This window comes from Euphorbia lathyris, chromosome 6 (genome assembly GCF_963576675.1).
Source record: "Euphorbia lathyris chromosome 6, ddEupLath1.1, whole genome shotgun sequence".
Classification (NCBI taxonomy): Eukaryota; Viridiplantae; Streptophyta; class Magnoliopsida; order Malpighiales; family Euphorbiaceae; genus Euphorbia; species Euphorbia lathyris.
In genome coordinates, this window is record NC_088915.1 from 76,962,986 (window position 1) to 76,970,533 (window position 7,548).

Below are 7,548 nucleotides of genomic sequence, written 5' to 3' on the forward strand. Positions count from 1 at the left end.
GGAACATTCTGTTCTATCTGACGAAAAGCTGCTGAGCACTGGCGAAGACAGAAGATACAAAAATATGATTGGCCGAGGACGCTGAGCACGTACTGAGTGAAAGCGACAGAAAGCCATTTGACTCCAACGGTTATTTCGAAATTCGAAATCACCGGTGCTTCAAGTGTCACTATAAATAGGCCTCTCAAATGCTTCATTCGACGCAGATCTTCAATCAAGTCGAAACGCTGATCAAATTCATACTTGAAGTTCTGTGAGAAAAGTAAAACAAATCTTACACCAATTCCAATCATTGTGTAAAAGTCTAGAGTGATTTTATTCATCTAAGGTGTCTTAGCAATTGTTGTTTAGGACAAACACTTATCATTTCTAGAAGAATAGAAAGGAGAAGCTGAGTACTCGGTTATAGTACTCAGCGGTAGTTATAGGAGTGAGTAGAGGAATAGAGGAAGGTACTCTTGTATACTCAGCTTCTGTTGTAAAAGGTTTCGTGCTCTACCTTTAAAGAGCTCAGTAGAGGATTCAAAAAGCTCAGAACGAGTTCCGGGGACTGGACGTAGGCGGAGAGGCCGAACCATGATATGTCTGCTGAGTAACATATTTCTAACCTTTAAACTCCTTTATATATTGCTTGCTATAAAACTGACTAAGTAACGAACTCACGCTGAGTTGAGTGCACTAAGAAGCTGAGTTCAGGAATAGACTTAAGTGCTATCTCCTGACTCAAGGAAAGAAACAAACTTAGTCACCAGTTGACTAAGCTTGTGTCTTAAAACTACTTAGCGCCGCTGTGTAAACCTTTTCTTAAAGAAAAGAAGTCAGCCTTAACGGACAAAATTTTAAATAGTTCCTATCCCCCCCCCCTTGGAACTAACCTTGTCACGTTATACGGGACCAACAAGTGGTATCAGAGCCTAAAAGCTCACTGAGCAAGATATAACTATCTTGAGCTGATCCCCACAATGGCTGAGAACAGCACTCGTTTCCTCCCAGGAAATCAGACAGCTCAGATTCTTCCTGAGGGACTGTCCATTACTCAGCCTCATCTGTTCTTCGGGTCTAACTACACCTTTTAGAAGAACAGAATGAAAAATTTCATTCAGGCAACAAATATGAGTGCATGGGTTTCTATAGTCCAAGGCCCATTTGTTCCTATTGAAACTGTTGATGGCCAAACGGTTGTCAAAGCTGAGGCTAAGTGGACAGAAGATGACCTCAAGAAGCTACAAAATCATGCTTCGGCTATAAACATGCTTCACTGTGCGTTAGATGCTGCAGAGTACAACAAGATTTCAGGTTGTGAGTCAGCGCAGGAAATTTGGAAGAAACTGGAGGTCACCTATGAAGGAACCAACAAAGTGAAGGAGTCCAAGGTGAACCAGCACATGAGGTTGTACGAGCTGTTTGAAATGAATGATGATGAAGGAATCTCTGAAATGAACTCAAGATTCACAAATATAATCAACGAGCTCAAAAGACTTGGCAAGATCTTTACTGAGGAAGAGCAAGTCAAGAAGATACTGAGGAGCCTTCCCAAAAGCTGGCAAGCCAAGAAAACCGCTGTTGAGGAAGCTCAAGACTTGACCACCTACAAGTATGACGAACTCATTGGATCTCTGCTGACCCATGAGATCTCAATGAAGAATTTTGAGGTGAAGGAGAAGTCTGAGGACAAGAAGCAAAAGTCTTTTGTCATGAAAGCTGACTCCACTGATGGGAGCTCAACAGACGATGAAGAGATGGCCATGTTCACTAGAAAAATGAAAAGGCTTTTCAGAAAGAATGATAAATATTCCAAGAAGCCTTACAAGAAGTTTGACAAGTACAAAGCTGAGTCTAGCGACAGCAAGTACAAGAAGGACAACTCAAAGCCCATCACATGCTTTGAATGTCATCAAACTGTGTTGGAAATTAGGCTAAGGTATAGCAGCGGAAATATAAATTTTTTAACCTATTTCCATTTAACCACAAGATCCGTTAACCGTTATTTCATATAAAGAGGGATAAGAAGAATTACCTCTTGATGATCAATCTACCGTTGTTAATGAAGCTCCTATCCAAAAATCGCGACGATCCGACGGTTCAATCTTCGGGAATTCGCGAAATCATGAACTGACCTGATGTAGGATTAGTAAAACGAATTTCTTCCTTTTGTTTGTTTTTCTTCTTCGAGTTCCCAAACACGAAATAAAACACGGGAAGATTAATTTAGTATCAACCGTTGAATAGCAACCAAAGTAGATTGCCTCTAACTAATCAACACAAGATCAAGGATAAAAGAAATAGATGAAAATCAATTGATCAAACGAAGCCGTAGAGAAATCTCGTCCTCGAACTAGGGGTGTCGAATTTTCTCTCTCTTGGACTAGGTGAATTTCGAAAATCACAAGTAGGGTATGGCTTGCTTGGATTTCGAAAATCTCAAGGGAAGGGGTATTTATAATCTCTTGTATCTAATCCCTAGTTAGATAGAATTAGGTTACTGAATAGGAATTCCATTCGGAATAGAATTCCTAATTATTATCTCACTATATATCTAATATATTAAGGATAATAATAATAACCTTATTGGATAATAATAGGAGTATATTAATCTAATTAAAACTCCTAACTTAATTATCTCTTAATTAATTTAATTCATATTCCTAATCTAATTAGGATTAACAAAATCAAATTAATTATTCATGTATATCATTACATGAATTTCGACCCCCTTATGTCCATGGGCCTTATTGGGCTTAATTGGGCTTCTATCAATTAATTAACATCTATCTCTCTTTTAGGTTCCAAGTCTTATGTGTGATCCATTAGGTTCTTATTGCTTCTAGCCGTATGCAACGTTATTAAATTAATTTTCAAAGAATTATATTTAATCTTTGCATAACGGAATGATGTATAGAGTATGTGATTAGCAAGTCCGTAATCATTCCCCCAGAGCTATAAGAAGACAGGTTGATTCTGTCGTTAACCTTTCCGTATTAGTTACAGTATAATTCGATCCTTTATCAACTACATCCTTGAACTGAATCTTATGACTATGGGTGATGTCAAGTCACATATAGCGAGACGTTCGTTTTACTTGTACAAGCCGAGTCAACTCAAAAAGATAGGTTAAGTGAAATCTGTATTTCTTACTCTTAACCTATCACCTTGCAAGGATTTAGAGTCGAGTCTTCCACAAGCGATCCATGGATGTATCTCCCATTTATCGGGAGTGATAAATGCTCAATCCAATATATAACGACTCCGCAATTACTTCCTGTGATACCCAACGTCTACTGTTCACACCCCAGAGTCATCTCTGTTAAGGATCGTTTCACACCAGAGTCAAAGCATCATATTTCGTAATCCAGAATACCAATTAATATTCCTTTGAGTCTGAGGATTAGTTATACCTATTAATATCAATGAGATGAACAGGTGACAAGGATGAATCTATCCATCCTGTTATCTCAAATCGGATCCCCAATCATAATGAACAACGTTTCATCGGATCTATGTAACTGCCTAGATATCTGTATATATGAAGCTTGTGAGATCAGCTTTCTGTCGGACAGAAGACATTGTTACATACAAGTCTCAACGGTGATATGTCAATCCCAAACATATCACTTGACTTGGGGTGGTTTTAAGTTTATCAGTTTACTATAAAGTTTTGTCTCACTTCATGCTTGTATAAACACTTTATAATCACTTTAAATAAACTTACGGATTTCCTTTTATTAGACTTTATTTAGTGCTTAAAAGGGATTGCCTTTATATAGTTATAAAACATATATCTCATTAAACAAATGATATAAAGAACAATTCATTTACATTAAGTTTGTATCCTAGAACAATTGTCTATAGGACACTAAACCCCAACAAACTGGCCATATCAAATCAAGCTGTCCTACCTTGAGGAAGGAAAAGAAGAACAACAAGAAGGCAATGGTGGCAACCTGGAGTGATAGTGATGAGCCATCATCATCAGGAGCTGATGCCACCGAGTCAGGAAAGATCTGCTTCATGGCAGATGAGCTTGCTGATCCTTGTGTTTCTGAGTATGCTGACCCCTCTATTGCATCCGACGATGAGGCACACTCAACTGAGGTAATATCACTATCCCTGCTCAGAAATGAAATGGTAAATGCCCTGAGTGACCTCTACACACTTATCAAAAAGTGTAATAAGAAGGTTAGAGCACTCAGCAGGCGATGTGACGAGATTGAGGAGGTCAAACTGAGTGACCTTCGATATCTTCTCCAAGACAACTCAACTTTGCATAGCAACGTAGAAACTATGCACAAGTTTGTCTTAGAGGTCCAATCAGATTCTAAGAAACTGAGAAAGGACATCACATCTATTCAGAATCAACTCAAGATTCCGAATAAAAGAAATATTCCTCTGAACACTCAGTACCGAAGTACTGGTCAACGGAGATGGAATCCTCAGTGGAATGTCCAGTGTGACTTCTGTGGGAAGAAAGGACACACCACAAAGGTGTGCTGGCATGCTCAGCACTGGGGTGCTGACCAGTCAGTGAGATATCCCAAACGGAAGGTCAGCTGTGACTTCTGTGGGAAAAATGGACACACTGTCCAAGTGTGTCATCATAAGATTAAATATGATGCTTTACCTGCTGAGCCTAACAAACAAGGACCCAAAAAGACTTGGGTACCTAAATATAACTAGCTATATTGCAGGTAAGCCTAAGGTGTGCTGAGAAGTAAAAAATGTGGTACATTGACAGTGCATGCTCGAGGCATATGACTGGTGATGAAACTCAGTTCATCACACTTGTGCGTAAACGAGGAGGAAGCGTAAGTTTCGGAGACAACAAAAAGCGTAATATAGTAGGATCAGGAACCGTTGGTGGTAATCCTACTATTGAGTCAGTCTCCTTAGTCAGTGGACTTAAATATAACTTACTCAGCGTAGCTCAGTTATGTGATAACGGAAGAAAAGTTATATTTGATAACACTGGATGTAAAATACTCGAGGGAAAAACAAACGAATTGATTTTAACTGCCCCTCGTATTGATAATGTCTTTATGCTGAATTTGGAAAAGAAATTTTTGAAAAATGTATGCTTAGTGTCAAAGGAAGAAAATTCTTGGCTATGGCACAAGAGACTTGGTCATGTAAGCATGGACCTCCTGGCCAAATTAGCAAGAAAGCAATTAGTTGAGGGACTGCCAGAACTTAAGTTCGAAAAGGATCAATTATGCAATGCTTGTCAGGCTGGAAAACAAACTAAAACATCTTTTCATAGTAAAAACATTGTCTCAACCAAGCGTCCACTTGAGTTGCTACACTTGGATCTCTTCGGACCAGTCCAGCCGCTGAGCTTGGGTGGTAGGAGATTTTCCTTGGTCATTGTAGATGACTTTTCTCGGTACACTTGGATCATCTTGCTGAGTAGCAAGGATGAAACCTTTGAGACGTTTTCAACATTAGTAAGAAAACTTGAAAATGATAAAGACCTAAAGTTAGCTCACATCAGAAGTGATAATGGTGGAGAATTCAAAAACCAACAGTTTGTTGAATTCTGTGAAGCCAGCGACATTGACCATAATTTTTCTGCTCCTAGAATGCTCAACAGAATGGGGTAGTTGAAAGGAAAAACAGAACCTTGGTTGAAATAGCCAGGACAATGCTGAGTGAGCATAGGCTTCCAAAGTACTTTTGGGGAGAAGCTGTCAACACAGCTTGCTACATACTTAATAGGGCTCTAGCCAGACCCATATTAAAGAAGACTCCCTACGAACTTTGGAAAGGACGAAAACCCAACATTGGATACTTTCGTGCCTTCGGCTGTAAATGTTTTATTCTAAATACTAAAGACAACCTTGCTAAGTTTGATTCAAAAGCTGATGAAGCTATCTTTTTAGGCTACTCAACAAACAGCAAAGCATATAGAGTTTTCAATAAACGAACTCAGGTCTTAGAAGAGCCAGTACACGTTGAGTTCGATGAAACTAACCCTGCAGGAAAAGACAAGCAGCTGATTGAGGATGAGCCATACTCAGCACCCGCTGACCAAGAAACAGCCGCTGAGTCACTACCTCAAGGGCTGACCAAAGGTAAAAGCGAAACTCAAATTGTTTTCACTGACCAATCTATACCTGCAGAGATTGTTGAAACACAACCAGCTCAAGACATCACTCTACCAAAAGAGATCAGAATACCAAGAGGACACTCAGAGAGTGCCATTCTTGATGCTGCTGAAAACACCCTGATGACAAGAAATCAACTCATGAGATACCTCAGCAACGTAGCATTCGTCTCAGTTCAGGAACCAAAGAACTTCTCTGAAGCTGAGCATGATGAGTTCTGGATGAGTGCAATGCAAGAAGAACTTGATCAGTTCAGAAGAAATGAAGTGTGGGACTTAGTGCCAAATCCAAGAAGCCAGAAGACCATAGGAACAAGATGGGTCTTCCGCAACAAACTAGATGAACAAGGGAACGTGGTCAGGAACAAAGCAAGACTTGTAGCTCAGGGCTATAGTCAGCAAAAAGGTATTGACTATGGTGAGACCTTCGCCCTAGTGGCAAGGCTAGAGGCTATAAGAATTTTATGTGCATATGCAAGTTATATGAACTTTAAATTATTTCAAATGGATGTTAAGAGTGCATTCCTTAATGGAGTTATAAACGAGGAAGTCTATGTTAATCAGCCTCCAGGGTTTGAGGATCCTAAGTTCCCAAACCACGTTTATAAACTCAAAAAGGATCTGTATGGTCTCAAGCAAGCACCACGTGCTTGGTATGAGAGGCTGACCAGTTTCCTGCTGACTAGAAATTATGTCAGAGGTAAATCTGATACAACCTTATTCATTAAGAGGAAGGGTAAAGATACTCTACTGGCTCAGATATATGTTGATGACATTATTTTTGGTGCCACTGACGAGTCCATGTGCAAGGAATTTAGTAAGTAGATGCAGACTGAGTTTGAAATGTCGATGATGGGAGAACTCAACTTCTTCCTTGGACTTCAAATCAAACAAGGGAAAAATGGCATCTTCATCAGTCAAACTAAGTATGCTAAGGAGATATTGAAGAAGTATGAACTTGAAAACTGCAAGTCAATATCTACTCCTATGGGCACTGACACTGTCCTTTGCGCTGACGAAAATGGTAAGTCAGTAGACAGCAAACTGTACCGAGGTATGATTGGCTCTCTACTCTACTTAACTGCCAGTAGGCCGGACATTCAGTTCTCAGTATGCTATTGTGCTAGATATCAATCTAACCCTTAGGAATCTCATTACATAGCTGTAAAAAGAATCCTTAGATATTTGCAAGGTTCAGTGAATGCAGGTTTATGGTATCCCAATACTTATGATTTCACACTCATGGGATACACTGACGCTGACTATGGACGAGACAACCTTGAACGAAAGAGCACCTCAGGAGGATGTCACTTCCTTGGAAGCTGTCTTGTGTCTTGGTTCAGTAAGAAGTAGTCGTCAGTAGCCCTGTCAACCACTAAAGCTGAGTACATTGCTGCTGGAAGCTGTGTTGCTCAAGTCCTCTGGATTAAGCAACAGCTAGAAGATTATGG